The 20,062-nt window shown below is 40.9% G+C and overlaps 1 long non-coding RNA gene across 1 annotated transcript; it reads left to right on the forward strand.

The window, feature by feature from the left end:
- Positions 1 to 1,121: 1,121 nt before the first annotated feature.
- Positions 1,122 to 6,229, forward strand: LOC138066293 (uncharacterized). Its single transcript, XR_011139578.1, has 3 exons — positions 1,122 to 1,489; positions 3,213 to 3,381; positions 3,655 to 6,229. It is a non-coding gene; the product is annotated as an uncharacterized lncRNA (long non-coding RNA).
- The last annotated feature ends 13,833 nt before the right edge of the window (positions 6,230 to 20,062 follow it).

Consider the following 20,062-nt stretch of genomic DNA (forward strand, 5'->3'; position numbering starts at 1 on the left):
AGCAAGTCGGGTGCACAGATCAAATTTCTTGGCATTATAGAGCTGTTTAAAATCTAGCGTAAAGTGTCTGTGAGTTTAGTTTACTGGATCAGGGAAGAGCATTTCAGTGCAAGGATGGATTGTGTGTGGTAGGGATTTTTTCACTCCGTGTAGGTCCAGGTGCTGCTATAGGATTGGAAAGGACCACAGCAGACCAGTATGAGGTGTTTTCCTGTCATGAGGTTGTTAAGAGTTTGTGGAGTTGACTTTCTTCATCTCTCTGTGTTGTGCAATTAGCTGTAACTTCTACTCCCAGCTTTGGAGGGTAAAAAATGCTAGAATTTGTTGCCTGGCTTGCAACTGGTGTCATTTTTGCTGAGTGCTTTTGAGCACCATTTTCTCATAAGGCAATACCAGCTCTCTGGATTTTCCTATAATGTGCCATAAAACCCACAGTTCCTTATGCCAAAAAAGCATTTGTTGTGCCATAAAAAAAATTTGCTCTTTCATCTTATATTTGTAATTCAGCCAAATGTTTATAAAAGGAGAGGCATTCTTAGCTTGGAGAGGTTAACTGCAAAAACCTTGTTCTGCAAAGATGTATTATTCAAAAGCTTGAGGTTTGCTCCTGCAACCAGGCATGCTTGTATTTGGATTCATCATTGCAGCATCTTGAAGAAGAGGACAGAAGAAATGGCTTAATCGTTATTAACAATAGTACTTTGACGCAATGACATCTATTCTAAATAATGACAAGGATTTCACGGGTTTCATTGCTAATTTTAGGTGTGAGATTAATTTGCAAAGTGCAAAAGCTCTTCACTAGGATAGCATTCTTCACCATGAATTCGGGACTACTGCACTCACTTGCATATTTAACCTTAGACTGCTTTATCTGTAGTTGATGATTATTTCACAAGGACTACTCGGCTCCTAAACCGTATTTATAGGTTCTTTGGCATTTTTATCTTAACATTGTTCCTTGCCTAAGTGTTTGTCCCAGAAGGTCTGAGAAATTATATTTGCAACTACTTGTTAATTTCTCCTATAAAAAAGGAACTTATATGCAACATCTGTTTTTCAAAGTCTATTTCAAGACGTTTTAACTACAGTGTGGTCTTAGTCTGAGTCAGACTAAATTGCAATCACATTTTCTCTTTAGTAGTAATGTACTTCATTAGTTTTACAGCATCTGAAACTGCATTTTAAGAACATGCACACTGCTTGGGTCTCCATTCTCCCTAAACTGAGGTCTACTGGTATGAATCCTAAAGAAACGTTTTTGGCACTGTTTTCCCAGCCATTTTTCTGTGGTATAGTGATGGATTACCCTTTCTGTTGACTTGGGCAAAACTGGAGAAAAAAAAAGCAACCAGACAGACCTGTCCATCCCCGTAGACTACCCAGACTTAAATGCCAAATTCAGCAAACAAGCCATTCTGCGTACGTAGAACACACTAGACAGAACATCCACCAACCAGGGATCACCAAATGGGCCACAGCGAAACAGGTAACTAAACCGAAATAGAAATATTTTATGTAAATTCAACTGTGTGTTCTTTCTCTTGCTACTCGATGCTTCTTCTAATGTGCTACTTGGCAAGCGCTCAGTACCTTTCTTTCACTAGCTTTTCTTGCATTTCAGATTATTACAAAATACGCAAAACAATTTTATATAACATAGTGTAGATCTGTTATTACGTAGCATATGTTTGTATATACACACACACGGGCATAAAGCTATTTTTAAAGATTAGGAAGGTCACAAAGTCATGGATCTGGCTGGGATTCATAATCTCTTGGTTATACCAACATCTGCCTGCCCCATCCCTCCCCAAGAGATTCTCTACCACCACAGCAGAGACTGTAGTTCAAGTCCCGGTGCATTAGTAAACTAAAAACAGAAGTAATTCAAATTAAAGTACTACGCTGGACCAGGATCTGAGGACTCAGTCTTTTTCCCGTTTATTTGAAGTGCCTGAAGAAGTTACCATTTCCACTTGCATAGTCAATGTTGTTTTCAGCAGCTACACCTAGATCCTAGGGATGACAGCATTACAATGGAAATATTGGTGCTTCCCTTTTCAGCCTAGGGATGACAGCATTACAATGGAAATATTGGTGCTTCCCTTTTCAGCCATAGAGTTTTAATTTTGATCCCATATCGTTCTGTCTACCTTACCTCCATGCCTTTCTGTGCCTTGAGCAGCTGCGTACTCAGTGATTTATTAATATATTTTTTCCTCCCTGGCCACATATTCCCCAATTATGCAAGCTATGTGAACCCCACTATGAAGACAATCTTAGAATTTTCACAAAAGAAAATTCTAGGCAGATACTTACTTTTGATTTTGATTTATTCGACATACAATGTAGGGGAGGTCATCATCGTGTCAGAGACTTCTGATTCATCAGAGTTAGCTTCCTAAACACTTTGAGAAACTAGCCAAAATCACAACATGGCAAAATCCTTATTCAAGAAGAGTATTTCTGGATGTATTTTGATGTTTCTATTCAAACAGCATCTACTATAATGATAATTACCAGCTAGGAGTATAAATCTTTGAATCTCTAGGGTGGAGTAATATACAGAAGTGGCTAGCTGGAAAAGTTTTCAATACTGTTATTCCACTTTACTGCTGGAAAAAAGATTCAGATTTCTCCAAACCTTTAATTCCTTCCTCCCCATCAGAATCTCGGCAAACTCATCAGGAAGCTATATCTTTCTTCCTCAGTACTAAAAGATGCCAAAGACACTAATTTCCCTTCTGCAGTCCTACTCGCATCTAAATCTGCATTTGACATTTCATGCTACGCCCAGTTCCAACAGATGTAGGGTCTGTAGCGTTACGATTAGGTACTATGTTAAGTGGTATCTAATTTTAGGAGATGCTTCCTTGGGCCGTATGGCTTTCCCTGTATTTTCCTAGGCAGTTTATGGAAGGTAAATGTGCTGATCTATCACTTCCTAAAAGTCATGGGAAGGCTTAGGCTTCCTTGTGAGGATCCAGTGCTCCTTGGACTGCAATGTATCACCAGACTTCCTACAAATAGTTATAAATAAGCTCTCAAAAGGCAAACGTAGGGATCGGTAAAAGGACACTAATCTGAAGCCTGAGCACGTAAGTTTCAGATGACCATTTAGCAGTCATTTTTGCATCTTTCACATTAGAAGATGCCATTTGATTTCAGAAACTAGCAATCTCCCGTTTTTAAATTTCTATCCATTTCAGGCTAAGAGACCTCTTTTCTGATGTCTGACCATCTGGGGTCCTTTTATAAGAAAAACATCATTCCAGTGCTGGAAGGAGTATTTCAACTTGCCCGTATTGAATCAGGATATACTGAAGCTAGATACTAAGTGGCACAAGATGAAAGCTCAACTCCTGCGTTAGACACTAAGTGAGTATAACCTTCCTGTCTAAAGAGAGTCAAAGAGTCTAAGAAATTACTGGGTTAGTGTTACGCACAACATGAAGGAGCTGTCATGTGCCTGATGAAGATTAGATGGGTTAAGGTATGTGCTGAAAAGAGCTTCAGGATTGTCCCTGCGCCTTTCTCATTAAGGATTAGATCACATTGCGCAAGGATAGAGGCAATCTCCTTGCTCTCATTTTCTGTTATGAAATTCTCAGGGCTGCTCTGTAGCGCTCTAGCCACATCTTTCCTCAACAGAGTACATCTGACCAATTGTCAGCAGCTGTGACAGTGCTACATCCATCACTCCAAGAATAGTCCCCCCTCACCTGACAGTGCTGCTTATCAAACTGTTCCCTGAGTGAGAATGTGGAGAAGGCACTTAAAGAAAAGAGAAGAGGAAGCCGTGACCTGAAAGCAGTGCTCTTTGCAACGAATGGAAGGAGGTGTTTGGCTGGTACCTCACCACATTGTGCAGAGTCAAGTCAGCATTAAGTGAATACAAATTCTCCCTTGGGAGTCCTAATTACAGTTGAAGATCTGAGGAAGTTATGGAAGGAAACAAGAGGGCAGGAGTGCTTTCATAGTCTCTTCCTTCGAATATTCAGAAAAATGAAAGGAGAGACCCATGACCCCACGGTACCTGAGAGCTGCAATTGCAGGCAAAATCCAGCTTCATCCCTATTGCTTGCATAGCAATAGAAGGATTTCTAGTGGAGAAAGAGTTTTAGAGTGACCTATTAATCATTAGCAAGTCTCTACAGAGCTGCTTGTGGTGGGCTTAACTAAAAAACAGTATCAGTGCCACATCTCTTGTAACTGGGTGTTACTGGTGAGTAACCTCCATTTCTCCTTGCTTAAATTGCCATGCATAGCATCTGATTATTTTTGGATGCCTGTTTTGTAGCATTTTATATACTTATGAGATCGATTCAATGAAATTCATTGAAAGCCTGTATTTGCATTCATTTAAGGCCAGTGAAAGTAAAAAGCAGTTAAGTTCCTTTCTTGGAGTGACCCAGCTGAAACAATTAATCACCAAAAACTTAACCATAGACAATATTGTCTGGAGTCACCTCTGTAGATGAAAGGAGAGATGTGTGCAACTGTGTGTCACAGATGGTTTGTGAAGCGTCTTTTGAAAAGGCAGAGAAAGGCAACCCAAGAGCCCAAAAGCCAACAAGAGAAGAAGTAAAAGTGCGACTTGGGGTGAAAACGCAGCAAATGAGCTTTTTGGCAAAATGCTGGCTAAAACCAGGCTTGAAATTGCAAGCAAAGAAACTGCCTCCTAGTGTGTAATTCCTGCTTGGTTAAAGGAACCACAAACCAGAAGTTTCTGAAAACTGTTCTCATTTGCATTTGACAGCCAACAGCTTCAAGAACTAATTAGCGCATCCTGGGGTTTGGGTTAGGGACCGTGCCCGGCTCCCGCCGGCGCACTTTCCCACGCCGTTACCTGCCGCCGCCTCTGCCCTTCACTCGCGGCCGCTAAGGCAGGACCGGCCGCGACACCTCTGCCTCTCCCGCACCTCTGCACGCTGGGGAAATCGCCCATTATCTTGCTATTGAGCAGAACAAAGAAGCAAGATCAGACTGGAAGACCTGCGAAAGCACCAGCTGATAATTGAGGAAGACGGCCTACATCTAGGATAAGCTTTAAACCACTTCTAGTAGGTTGAGAACTTTTTTTTTTTTTCATTTTTAAATGTGCTTAATTTATATTTCTTAGTGTTTTGGAATGCAGCGTTCCAGAATAATGAAGGACAGAAGAAGAACAAGAAAACTTCAATATGTTTTAACTATATTTGAACTAGAATTTTGATTACGAATTTTGGTTACTAATTTTTATGATACAGTTTTACAAAAAACAAAACTACTTGAGGTATGACATCAGTGAGAGTTCCCGGGAAATTCTCTAAAAATGAGCAGTGTTTTGAATCTATTGAAGTTAAGGTCCAACAGAATACGATCTTCATTTTTCTGGCATAAACTGGCTTGATTTCAGCCATTTTTTTACACTTTGTCTATCCGCTTTCAGATATAACTAATCTCCTCTGGGTGGTGGTTCCAGCATTGCTGCAGAAACCACCACATTGCACATTCTGTAATACAAGTACTACACAACAGGTTATATTTAACAAGGAAAAGAGGAATAGAAAGTGGTACATCTGCACAATGCATATAATATAGCATTGACTTGGAATTTCCTGACTTTAGCAGTCTCTCCAAAATCACAATGCATTAATAGAATTACACTTAATTTTTTGCTTTCTAAAGGAAAATATTTGAAAGTAAAAGTCTTTTCATCTTCCAAGTTCTTCTTGGCTCCGTATGTGAGATAGTGGAAATAACACAGGACTGTGTAACCACAGCAAACAAGTGGGGTGGGAATTCTGTAGCTGCAGGGCTAGCCCAAAGATAGAGTGGTAGTGAAGGAACAGCCTGGATTTTGGATTTAATAGGTGGATTTTTTTTTCCTAAACTCTTTTCATTTTTATGAGTGAAAAAAAAATTACTCTGTTGTAGGCAGAACTGGTGGTGACCTATAAGTAAGGATGTCTGACATTTCCATTATAAGAGGCAGTTTTGAGTTGGCTATAATTTCAGCTGGTGGTTTAAATCTTAACTGTTTAGATAGAAGTTTCTTTTTTCTGGATATCTCTTGCAGTCTGACTTTTCTGGAAGGAATGCATTAGAGAAAGAATGAGAAGTTCAGCAAATTGTTCATCAATTTCCATAAAGGCATTAAGCAAAATTGCGTTATTTTGACCATATAGAGAAGCTCTAATCTCCTTGTTTAAAATTTGGGAAAGAAGTTTCCCTCTTGTCAGAATATCTTTTCTGGTCTCTGCAAAAAATCTCAGTTGATGCGTAGTAGAAATTTGTTAAAATTTAGCACAAGGATGCGTAAAAAAATTCCATTTACTTTGAACATGCTCTAAAGCACACTGGCAGGGACAGAATTAGCTTACTGAGAAACACTTTTGATTGATCCACCAGTAAAGTGCTGAAAGGCAGCAGAAATATGTATATATTTAACTTCCCAGCAATTTTAACTTCAGTGGGGCTTAGCTGGTGGAACATTATTTTGCCTTATCAGTAAAATTCCCTAATATAGACAAGATTTCAGTGGTGTAGATTTTTATCCGTCTTCCAAGTAAATTTTTTCTTTAGCATCATTGTAGGAGTAAAAACATGACCCTCTGATTCACTAACTTCTTCCTAGGTGTGTTTCTGGAAGGCCTTACCAAATACTCTTTGGGGCCTGACATTTTTAATCATATCAATAAAAATACATGTGATGTGCAAAGATGACATAGTTTATGGATCATGATCACTGGACCTCAATCAACTAATCAATCAATTATCTGTATATGACTATACATTTTTAGTTCCATTCTCCATTAACTCTCATTTTAGTATCTAGCGTGTTGCCACCAAACACGGATGTTATTGATGTGCTACAGTGAGAGGGTCCACCAAAGTAGAAATCCCTTCTGCTCTTAATTATACATGCTTCCTTCCAGATATCCTCCTTCTGTTAGTTTTTATGTCATCAGTAAACCCTTCTAGAAAAAAGGGTGAAATCTGCATTGCTACTATATATATATATATATATATGTATGTATGTATGTATAAAAAGACCTCCATGTTGTTATTTATAGCAACAGTGACAATCTTTTATTTTCGTGGTAGGAGAGCAAATCTGTTTGTTTTCCTTTGCAGGGTGCTCTGTATGTCAGTCACTTAAGGTGCCGGGTTATGATATATCAGTGTTTTCCTGTGGGAGTATTTGGAGATAAGTTCACAAATCAACAGATTTTAAACGAGACATACTACTTCTCTCTTGGAAGTAGCTTTTAGATCTGAGTATATGATATAGTAAAGAGTAAGGGGCCTGACTGACAGCCGAAAGAAATCCCTGTATAGACTCTCAGAGACTTTGGTGGATATTGGATCAGGCCCTGGATGTATCTGTCTTCTTTTTTTTTAACTTCAGGCTTAGAACAAGCCTGTGAGCTTTTCCTGCGGTGAGCTAAAGCATGCGATCAGTGCAGACAGACGTGTTTGTGTGGCTCCACTGGACTTAGAAAATACAAAGGGAATATGTATGCAACTCACTTGTAATTGCTGCAAGCTGTGAGCATGACTAGGGATATAGCAGAGCGTCAAAACCTTTTTGAAGACTACGTTAAGGCTAATGACAACGGATATTCAAATTATTTATAGTGTGCTGAAATCATTCCTCCTATATAGGACATAGTAGAATTAACAATGAGAACTGGGGCATTTTTGATGTGCAAGTTTAATTGTGTTTCTTCATTTTGGACCAATCTTAAAATCAGCTAAGGTTTTTTTTTTGTAGACTAAAGACATAATACTGATTTTTAGCAGCTAAAAATGACAGTGTATAGGGTGCTTGCAAGTTATAGAAGCTAACGAAGGATTTTTTCTACCTCTTATTTGATAGCTACCTACTGTGTATCCTATTACTTAGCTTAAGGGGAAAAAAAATTGTGTTGGCATTATTTTTTCCATCTGTTCCAAAACCTCTGATATTAGGTTCTAAAAAGCTTAAAGCAGACTAAACAGGTCATAGTCAAAACAATAAGGTTGTTTGTCATGCATTCCTAAAATCAGATGTTTTAATTATATTTTTTTAGTTTGTTCTCTAATTAGAAAACAGGTTCACAATGTGGTATCTATCTTCTTCCATTTGAATCAATAAACAGAGAAGTCATGAGAAAGGGACCTCTTCCCTTCAGGGAGTCTTTTCTTGTTAATGTTGACTCAGGTTGTAAGTGCTTATTCTTGTCTGCTTTCCTCTTCTGCCTACTGCCTAGTCTTTTCTCTTTCAGTTCCCGCTCTTGTTTCCCAGTGTCACTTATGCTGCCTTACACATATCATGTATGCAATTTCCATTCATATTTACCTGCTTTGTCATGGATGCATTATGTTTTCCATTCTGCATTGTGAATGAAAACTTTTTAACCAGGCTGAAAGACTTTTTAAGCCTATAACAATTTCAACCATCAGTTCCATTGAAAGTGAAACAAGAGAAACACTTTAGTTATAAATAAGGTATGCTGCACTTTTAAATATCCTGTGAAACCTGTTTGGAATTGTCTTGAAGGCTTGACTTCCACCTGAAAGTCACAGTGCTATCTGAGAAACTTAGTACTCGATGCTCTTACAAGTTCGTGAAACTGAAATAAGTTACTGAATAGTCTCCCTTTTTTGGTTTGCTCTGTGCTTCGGACAGTATAGTCCGTTTTTATAACTTCTCTTTTATGGTTAGCTAAGCCTGATTCCTGCAAAGACTTCACATGTCAATTTGACTTTATTTTGGTTAACAGTCTGTGTAAAGACTTTTTAGATTTGGGGCCTTGAGTAGTTTCTTCCTTACTGAAAAGACCGCTGTAAATTTCAACAGGGAAACAGAAAAGTCCCTTATGATTTTTAAGGAAGCTTTTAAAACAGTAATTTGAGGATGTACCATTTAAAGCGAATTGCATCAGATACCAGATTATTTAGAAATAAAAAACGTCCGAATATCAGTGGCGTGCTTTTTGTGTGTTCAAGCTTGCTACTATATCCTAGCAAATTTAGAAGCTGCTTGTAAGGGAGTGCATCACCAGAAACTGCAGCGTAACCCAATCCTGTGGGATCCCCAGAGCTGCAATTCCCGTGCATTTAACCAGGAGTGCAGGATACATTGCATCCTTGCAGATTCTAGATAGCACATCTTGCTTATACTCTGCGTTGCTCCTATGTGTCAGCTCCGAAAGGCTCCTACTGTGATCAAGAAATAAATAAGTTACTTAAAAATAAATACCATAAAAGGACATAAGAGAGTTTTTCAAATTGTAGAGATATTATCTATTTTCAAATCCCCCTCAGAAGACCTACATTAAAATAAGGATCACAAACCAAATATAGAACACTTGACCTGTCCTTTTCAAGGCCAGATATGGTATGTTATGTAACACCATTTTAGGGTGATTGCTGGAGCTTGGAGCAAAAGGAAAGTGAACATATTGTAGATATTGTTCCAAAGAGCAAACATCACAGAAAAATATTATAAAACTCAAGGCCTTGAGCAAAAAATTGTAGCAAACAGAAGCTCTACGCAGGCTTGCTTGCACACAAACTGAAATCTCCAGCAAGGTACAATCCAGCCAGAGGCCTCAGCGGTTATGATAAAGCGAGAGCCCAAATACACATCCCTACACCAGGACACTCTATAGAGATGCACAAGCATTATAACTCCTAAAAGCTTATTCCTCCAGGCACAACACATTTCGAAGTTAAATGTACCAGTGTAGAAATTTTCCCCATGTGCCTTTCAAAATCCTATTAAATAAAAACCATCCAACCAAGTAGTTGTTGATACGTATGTGCAACAGGCTTCCCAGAAATTCTTTGTAAATAGAACATCAGTGTTTTCGCTGTTTGCAGGGAGGAAATCTGCTGAGTTCAGAACGCCGTAATAAAATCCACATTGCAAAGTCACAAATAAAGAAACAAAGGACAATCACTGTCCATTTCTTATATTGCAGATGCACTAATCAGACTACATTTTCTTCATCGCTTTGGATTCCGTTTTTGCTGTGATATGCACGCCTGGTGCCCCAGTCAGTCAGGCATCTCACCACCCTACTTCACTGCAGCCAAAGCTGGGGATAGTTACACTCATTAAGCATTTTGTGGCAGTGTGACTCCAAGCAGAAGGGATTAAGAGACCCAGTTCTGCATATGGCAATGGAGAGGCAGATATATCAGAAGGAAGACCTGGAGCATCTACATTAAGCATCTAAAAATGTATAGTATGCTCACTATAGTCATAAAGCTCAGTAGACTCAGGAAACGTTTCTTCTCTTTTGAATTTGTTTTCACTCTGAAGAAAATGTTCTTCCTTTTCTGGCACACTGTAGCAAAAGCAAAAATAGGGACCAGATTATCTCTGGCCTCTTTGCAGGAAAATAAGAGCAGGTAAGGACACAGGGTGCTCTGCTGAACTGCCTAGGGCACAACCTGTGCAGAAACGCATAGTCCCCCATGAAAATGTGACCTTTGGCAACTTCTTTGGTCACGGAGGGGATGGTAGAGCAACAAAAAATTGCAGTAGCAGCGGGAAAGGCAGCATTTGAGCTTCCCTTATTCCCTGAAGGGCTAGGGCTTGGGATGTTTATATTTGATGCACCCTTCACCTCCTGCTCTTGGAATCATTAAGCGAGACAGGATGAATAGTCCTTGCCAGGGCTATTTAAGAGAACCCCTGCTTGCCTCTGGAAGAGGGTCTCAGCAGCACCTGGGTCGCATTGGTACGCTATGAAAAGGCCTCCTTGACTTCAGACTCTGTAAGACTGGAAGACTGATTAAGGGGGAGGAATAGAAAAGGATGGGAGTTCCGTCACAGCAGACGCTGGATATCTAACACCTGTTCTTTCCATATCCCGTGCCTCTAGACCCAAGTAATGGGGCCTGTCTGCACCCTGCAGTAGGGTGAACTAGACAGGGTCAAAGATTTCTGACTTGGCTTTTAGAGGGTTGATGCGTCTGTGCAGCCTGAAAACCTTGTTCAGAAAAACTCATGTGGGATTTCAAACCTCGTTAGTTCTGCACATGTGTTTCATTGCTACTGTATTTCTAGATTTGTGACAGTTTCTTTCTTTAGCACCAAAAGCTTTCCTCCTTTTCTAATATTTACCCTCTGATTTAATGAAAGCAACCATATCTCCTCTGGCTTTATCTAGCTAGGTTTTTTAGTCTCATAGGGGAGTTTACTCATAATATAAACTGCTTAACCTCATAATCTTCATCTGCACCTGTTTCAATTTGACTTTTTCTTTCCTGAACTTGAGTGATCCAGTTATTCAAAGAATTTCAGGTAAGGTTTCAGCAACACCCTGTACAAGGGCCTTAATCCTTCCTAGGCTCTCCTGGCACTTTACTGATTGCATCCTATGGTCATGTTTGTCTGGTAGGCCATGGTAATCCTGTGATCACCTAGCACAGTAATGTTTTTCTCCCCTCCTCTGTCGTTCCTATTTCATTCTTGTGTTAGCAGAAGCTCTTCATCTTGCTCTTTCTACCTTTAAGTGCCAGCTCATATCTATTACTTCACTCCTTCCTTCTGATTCTTTCTGAAAAAATATGCTCTGTTGATGATGCCACCTTATTGTCTAATCATTTACTTCTAGGCACTGGTATTTTATCCCATAATCACAAAATGGCTGAGGCTGGAGGGCACCTCTGAAGAACATCTGGTGCAACCCCCCTGCTCAAGCATGGTCAGCTAGAGCAGGTGACCCAGGGCTTTGTCCAGACGGCTTTTGAGTATCTCCAAGAATGGAGTTTCCACAGCCTCTCAGGCAACCTCTTCCAGTGCTCAGTCACCCTCACAGTAAAAAAAAAATTTTGCTTATATTTTATGTAAAGTAATAATGGAAAATTCTAAGTAGAACTAGGAGAGTCAAGATTCTGTATTTTTTTCTTGAGTTGTATTAATTCAAATCCTCTTACAGTGTGCTTGCAGGTTGCGTAGGTGCTTAGAGGTTCTGGAAGGCAGGCATTGCTGAAGTCTGCAGCGCATGCTACAGTCTGAGGTATAGAGACCACGACATGCAGGGAATCATTGTAGTTTTTTCATGCAATTGACTACATGGTGCTGTGCACAGTGCTTAAAAATACAGTTTCATAATATCTGTAGTGATATGCTGTAATGATTACTTGCTTAGCATCAGCAGAACATTTATTCCTAGATAAAACAAATGTAAATGGGATAACTCTGAGCCTAAGTTATCAGACTTTGCAACTGATGGAAGTAATTTGAGAGAATATAAATTCCCCATCCTGTTCCCAAGAAAATATAAAAAGTAAAATCACTGGTGGAGGATTTGTTGTTAGACTCTGCTTATAGGACTGGTACAGCAGGTCTTCTTGTGGTCCTGCAGCAGAAAGAACAGTGATACATGTGTCTCCACAAAGGTGGTTTGAAGGAAGCAGTAGATTTCATAGTAGCTGAAATATAAATAAAGAAGAAAGGCAAATGTCTGAGGATGAGTCAGCCAAGAGGTGAATGCATTTTGTCATAAGCGGGCTGTTTTGTAGATCACACTGAGACTTAGAAACTAAGATAAGGCTGCAGATTCTAAGCTTGAACTTTTTAGAAATCTTTGATTAATTGCTAGAGGATGACATCTGAAATGTCCCTGCTCCTCTCATCCCCTTCTTTTGTTCAGCTCCTGTTTCTTTAGCTTTCTCTTCCCTTGCCTTTTTCATTTTCTCTTTAATTTTTTCTCTAATTAAATATAAATAAAAAGGACTGCATGTTCTGTGCTGTCACTTACAGTGTATAACTTTTCACCAGCAATTCCAGATTTAGTAATAATATTAATTGACAGTTTGTAATTAAATGAAGATGGAAGGTTTATGGCTTTCAACTGTGTATCTACACTTCTTCTCACTTGGGTGTTTTTGCAAGCTTATTAGTGAATACATTACATGTATAAATATTTCTGCTTTTACATCTGATCAGATTAGCATTATTTAGGTCACATCTACTCTAAAAGGCTGTGCTGGTAAAACAGTATCAGCTAGGGGAATGATTTTTTTCCCCCCCTTTCTCACTGGGGAAAAGCTAAGTTTAATGTGCTGTTAAACTAGAAAGATCCCCACCAGACCATCAACAGAAATTCATACTTTTGCTGGAAGAGCTTCTTTTTGTTTGAGTGAAGCCCTACAGGTAAAATCACTTTTTTTTTTTCCCCCTTCAATCTGCTCTACGCCGCTTCTAAATTAGGAAAGGCTGCCAGCATGGCTGTAGCAAGACAGCCCTATCAGCAAACTTCCTGCCCGAGCCGAGCCGGCGCTCCTGGAGCGCGCCGGTGAGCCAGGGTGGCCCTGCGGCGTGAGCCGAGCTCCGGCACGGCGCTCCCGGGCCGCGCAGCGCGCTGCCAGCTCGGCCGGCCTCCGGCAGCCCCTCCGGCTCCCTGGCAGGAGCCGCAGCCTTGGCGGCCGCCGAGCCGATGTGTCTGCCTGCGTCCTGCCAGCCGCAGCAGCAGCGAGAGCAGCCGCAGAGCAGGAAGCGAACCCAGAAAGAGCTGAACGCTTTTCAGCAGCAGCGTCCGGGACGGGGGATGCTCGGTGCGGCCCCTCTCTTGGGGCACGCCGCTTGCTGCCCAGAGGAGAAGTTGTGTTCTCATTCGTGGAGCGGGCAGCCCTAGCGCGCAGCTTGATTTGAGGCTTCTCTAGACTGTGTGACAGACTCACTGCAAGACAGTGCGTGTAACACGATGGCATCGGTACCTAACCCTTTGCAGGAACGCTTCTGTGGGAAATGTCAAGAACCAAACATTAATGTATTCACCTGCACATGAATAGGTGAAAAACTCCTCAGGCACCTCATGTCATATTTGTAAAGGTAGTATTGTTTTTTTTACAATCACGTTACAGTTCAGTGACCTGAAGTTGAAACTCTGATATTTTTCTTTAACCCTGTAGAATGGAGCGAGTTGGCTTTCTGAGGGGAGGCCTCTCCTTTTCTTAGCGTTCTCGAGCGACATAGCTTGAATTTCTGTACCGAGGTGATATGCATGCCTCCCCAGAAGGGCCAAAACCACCCCACACAATTCTTCTTGGAAAGGCATACCGCAAGACACTCTCAGCTCCAAATATAATTTTTCTATAGAAGAGCATGCAGTGAAGCAAGAAAATTAATTCCATCTTGACTCCTAGTCACATCCAACTTGGCAACTCTGGTTGATGTTAACAGAATTACTAAAGAGTGGAAAAAGTTAGTTTATGCGATCTTTACATAGATCTCACTGCAACCTACCCATTTTATCTGTATTTACTCACTTTTAGTATCAGTACTGCTCACTGGGAATCTGTTCTGAAGTAAAAGCCTAAGTGAAAACTACTTCCCAGACCAGTAAGAAATATTTAAACACTTCAGGCATTCAGTCTGTGATTCAGAGATTTATTTATAAAACTGTTGATTTTGGGACACTCAGCCATTGCATTTAAACTGCAGAAGTGAGTCATATTTGTGGGAGGTAATTACTACCAGAAGGTACAACCAACTTTTGTAGGTTTCTCTGTAAAATGTCCACTTGTGATCTGCAACTACTAAAAATAACATGCTTTGTTAAATTTCAGCATAAGTTATCTTTACAGAGTTATGTGGCTTTATACATATATTCTGTGTTTCTGACATATGATAAAATAAATGACTCATGTGCCTGAGAGTGCATTTGGGTGTTTTATGTGGACAGTCCTGACCAGGTAATTTATTCAGCTTATGTGCACTTCATGAAGAACCAAAGACTTTGTGGCACACACTTACAGAAAAGCCATTTAAGTTGTGAACAATGATTATAGCTAGCATTTACAAACCTGAGGTTTATTCATCATAAAGGTCTCTGGATTTCTTGTATCACCCAAATTGTCTTGGTAAAAGCACATAATCTACTCAGTCCTTTCTCTTCTCTGTAGTTAATAGGGCTTGGGGGCTGAGAGAATTCCAGATGTCCAACACCTGCAGAAGCTGCTTGCAGGGCTAGGAGGGAACTTTCCTCATTATCCCTCAGTCATGACTGAGGAATGCAAGTTTATTTAAGTTGTGGTCACATAGCAGCACTTCCTACCAAAAGATGAGTCAGATGCGATGCCACCTATCCCAAGGGTACATGCTGCAACTGGGTTCAGAAAAATAATGTCATCCATCCCGGCATACTAGGCTCTGAATAGTTTTTCCCATGTCAGTCAGGGAGAACTTAAGGTGCACCATAGACCCAAGCGACCTTTCATTGCTAGCAGACTAGGAATCATTGGTAGCAGACCAAAAATGGAGCTGCTGTGCAGAAGTTAAGCCACAGGCCTCTTAAGATCTCCTTCCCCTCCAAAATTTGCAATTATGGAAGAGGCCTTCCTTGAAAAAATGCAGTTACCTCTGTCAGTGGATTTGCCAGGAATCAGGTAGTCTCTGCCACAGTTCCCTGGGAATCTTGTACCTGATCACAGCAAGGAAGTCGCTCTCCTGTTTGTCCTGCTCCTCCAAAATGAATCCAGCTCCCACAGACTGCATAGCCTCGGTGAGGTAGGAGGAAAAATCAGAGCTGGGCAGGATGGGACTTGCAGTTGCCTTTCCATAGCTTTCTAAGGTAGAGAACCGAATATTATCATCCTTAACTTTGCCTCTGTGAGCAACTCCACTCTATTCTATCCATGGTTCTCTTACAAACAAGCACTTGGTTTATTTTTCCTGGCTTTTATTTCTCTTTCCTAGGATCAGGTTTTAATTACTAGCTGGCTGTGGGTAAATCTGCTGCTTTTGGCCAAACCTTTTCATTTTCTTCCTCTTGCGGGCTGCTGGCTCTTGACAGAGGGTTTCGCCACATCATGGGAACTCCGCCGTCGATGCGATGCTCTTCTGATGTGCCCACTCAGGAAGACAACCTGGTCAGCGCCAACACAGGTTTCAGGTAGCAGGGTTTCATCTAGTCATCAGGAAAGGCCAGGACTGTCTCTCACCAGCATCGAAGTAGATGTGGGTTTACTTTGCATTCAGTTACAGAGTGCATCTCTGAACTGTAGTATCAGTACTGCATACTACTAAAGAGTATGGCTGGAAAGTTGAATTATGTTTTCCCTTGAATTCACTGTACAGGAAAGCAGGAATTATGATTTCAGTCTGACTAATGGCTCACTCCGTCTAGCGTCTTCAGCCAAGGATCAACAGTTCCCAAAGCTTCAGAGAAGGCTTTCAGAAGATAAAACCTGCTAATAAATATTTATGTAATAAGAGGTTTTCAGGTAAATTTATTCCTAATATCAAAGTTATTTTGACATGAAAGGTTAAGGAAAGATGAGCAGAAATCATTTCTTCTGATGGCTTCTTTGGTGGCTTTAAAAAAGGAAACAGTTGCATTTCTCTGAAGAAAATGCAGTGATGACCTTGACATCAGAAAAATATTTTACAGGATAGTCATATGTTATGACTATTATTTCACTGAATAGTCACTATCAAAATGGGTTAAAGATTTAGAGAGCTTAAAGAGCTAAGCATAAGTTTTTCTCCTTCCATAGACATTTTAGAGTTTTCAGGGTCTGTGTTAGACGGAGGCTTGAACCTAATGGTGCTTACCATACAACTGACAAAGAAGATGATTGATCTCTGTCATCCTTTAGAAATCAGTGTATTAAGGATTCAGTAGTCATGTGTAAATAGGTTAAACACACTTTCACCAAGATTAAGCATTTCTTAAATTTCATTTAACTTAATCATCTCAAATCAGATCATTTTTGTCCATTATTTTTAAACTTCCTGATTTTACAGGTTCAGCTTGACTGTACATGTTGCATATTTTGAGCCTGGTGGGCGGAAGGAGGAGTGTCTCTGTTAATTCTTCAGCAAATCAAGTTGTTCAGAAAACCTCAGAGTGGTTGTGGGCTTTTAGTAAAGATGATGGTCACCATTGAATTTTAGTCTACATTGTGAGCTAATTGATTTGAGGTGGGCTAAATCTTTGTTAAAACGAGTATATTTCTATGACTCATAGCTTTTCCTGCAGGAGTGAAAAAGCAGTATATTCTGCTTCATTCAAGCATTTAGATATGCCTAACGATTGCCTAGAGCTGAGTTCACCTGTTTGCCAAGGGTGGCTCTCCCTCTGCCCCACTGGAAGGGTGTTCCCCTGGAGGAGCCATCTCCCAGGTGTGTTTCCTTGAACACTCCTCCACCATAAGGCCAACATCTGCTGTTACTTCACAGGGGAGAGCAGTGGTGGGGAAGGGAATCATATTCAGATTGTTTGTACTTCCTGAGCCTCAGACAAAGCCCATTAAAATATGCTTCTGTATTACAGTTACCTAGTCTTTTTTGTGATATCACTGTTATTTCAAATAAAAAAAGGGCTGAAATGTTGTTGTTACTTCTCTGCTAGGCCTCAATCACTAGCAATGAGGCCAAGTACGGTATCTTGGGGATGTTTGCTAAAATACCAGGCTCAGCTCCCATGTTTAGTAGGGGATGCCAAGCCAGACTGGCTGAGCAACCAGTACCTCTATTTCTCCAGGCATAAAAGGCAAACAAAATAAAAAATGTAATCCTTCTATCAGGACTTGACTGGTAGCAATGAGGGCTCAACTCTAATATAAAGGGGTTGCCAATGAAATGCTGTTGCAGACCCTGCCCAGAGGTGTGAGTGAATTAAGGGTCCCAGGACGCAGGGCATGCCAGCGCTGGGGAGCAGCGCAGCGGCTGAGTACAGGAGCTTCTTGCACAACCTCTCTCTATCCCATCGCTCCGCTCGGACAGTTGTACACAGCTTTTCCCACCTCCCAACTCTCAGCAGCCCCTACAACAAGGACCCCTTTCATTTGTCCCTTTCTCTAGTCAGTAGGTTTTGTACTCTAAGGTCGGGAGCTATTGCTTTAGGCTAGGGTGAACACCCTCCTGGGCTTTGGTTTCGTTTCGTTTGATCTTGGCTTATTTCCCCCATGGTCGCAGTATTTTTAGGCACAGTTACCTGGTACAGGCTTCTCTAAACTAGTGCAAGTAGAAACTCTTCTTTATATGTCTCCCTTTCTACCAAGGTCTAACTTGCACATGTGCTGGGGTGACACATAACTAACTGTGTTTCCAGCTAGCCCATCAATCATTCTCATTTCTCTCTCCGTCTCTCTGCCATATCCCCAGAGCACCATCCTCGCTGAGCTGCCACAGCCCCCCAGCTTTGGGGGGGTGAAAGGGGATGTTCAGCCTCTGCCAGTGATGTTACAATGGGTTTTATTAGAGGGAGGGAGAAAAAAATGAAAAAGAGAAGGGAAGCAAAATAGTGTCATAATCTTTTTGCCAAGATAAACAACAAATTAAGTCCTCCTCTCCAGCGATAGACTGCCAAGGAGCCATCCACTGGCCTTGCAATGCCACGGGCCATGCAGTGGCCGGCAGAGAGCACGCATCAGGTGCGGGCTCCCTGATGCCTCCTCTGCGCCAGCCATCCCTCCTCGCCACCAGTTGTCACTCCTCCTGGTGCTCTGCCTGAGTGATGCTCCTCAGCACTTCTGCAGGTCTACCAAACCCAGCCCTGACATGAAGGCAGAGTTACTAGTGCCTTCTTGCTTCTCTGCCATCCATACTTTGTTAAGGGCTATCCAACTTTTAGCTTTTTCTGAGAGATTTTTCGCTGATACGGACAAGCCTAAGAAAGGCTGTCTATCTGCAGATAGGTCGGTAGACAGCCAAAAACATAACTGCATTTAGTACAGAGTTTGGGCTCTGCAACCACTTGATTTAAGTATCTGTAAGTGGAGTCAGCAGCGGTTTCAAGCCCATTGCTTCCAGTGATTCACCTTCAGGAGACCTAGGAGTGTAGTGGGGATTACAGAGAAAAAAACTGGTCACAGATTATTCATAAAAAGCAAGACATTTTAGTAAAGCAATTTAAATGCTAGCTGACAATTTGTTTGCCAAGTTTTAGTCCAGGAGAGTTGAAATGGCCAAGTTTTCAATGCCAACAATTGAGGTTTGTAAAGGAAATACCAAACCAACCTTGGCGGAAAAAGAGGCAGACATTAAATTACAGCGCAAAGAATGCTTTTGCTTTGTAGGTGGAGAAATAAACAAGCTACAAGAAAGAAAATAAGTTTGGCTTTTTCAGTTTGATTCCTGTGCATAAGCAAAATGGGGCTGAGGCAGAAATGTGCAAGGGTTATCAGTAATTATTGAGCTCAAGTGAACACTCATAAGCTGTAGAAAACTGTTGGCGATGGGAGCAAGGAAGGCAACTGATACTGGGAAGCACAGCAGAAATGCTCAGAAACTGTTGCTCTGTCTCATCATACTAAGATTTTTAAAAAGCCGAAACCACAAACTCTTGACTCTTCTTATTTCAGTAAATGCCAAAAAGACACATTCTTTAATGTATGCAATAGTTTTTCTTGGATACACTGTAAAGAATATACACTTGTCATTGGACATATTTTTGTAATTTTTCCTTTATAAAGTATAACAGCATGCCTCTGAATTCCTGCAGCAGAGGACCAGCTAAATTCACCACAAATAGTGTCTTCTATCCAAGAAACTTGGAGAAACTATTCCACTAAACTTGGAGAGACTATTCAGAAAGTGGGGACTGCCAAGGCACACTGGAGCAAGGATATCAAAATCTTGTCTTGAAATATTATTTCAGAGTCATTCCAGTTTTATAAAGGACAAAAAAAAAATTACACATTACATGGGTAGACTTACTTGTCTGCTCTGCAAAGCTGAATGTATTTCATCCAGAATTGACAGCTACACCTGAAAAACCGCTTCTCAGAATTGTATTGCAGCTGGCCAAACGTAGATTTGTAATGAATTATCAGAGTGGTCATGGTACTGAAATGCCAAAGCATAGGTGTTGGTTCTTCCACAGGACCAACCTAGAGAGAACTGGATCAAGCAAATTCTGCACCCTCTGCACCCATAACACACGTGTTGTATGTGCAGTGGCAAAGACTGGCAGTCAGCGGCACTAATTTCCAGGCTGTTCTCTTCAGATTTCCTGTGAATGATTGTCCCACTGTTTTTAACTTGCTAACTCAATGCGACGCTTTCCTGTTCAGTTATGCAGATGCCGTGTTAGAGCAAGGTATTTCTGGGGTTTGCGCTGTAAAT

This window comes from Struthio camelus, chromosome 2, assembly GCF_040807025.1.
Source record: "Struthio camelus isolate bStrCam1 chromosome 2, bStrCam1.hap1, whole genome shotgun sequence".
In the NCBI taxonomy this organism is placed as follows: Eukaryota; Metazoa; Chordata; class Aves; order Struthioniformes; family Struthionidae; genus Struthio; species Struthio camelus.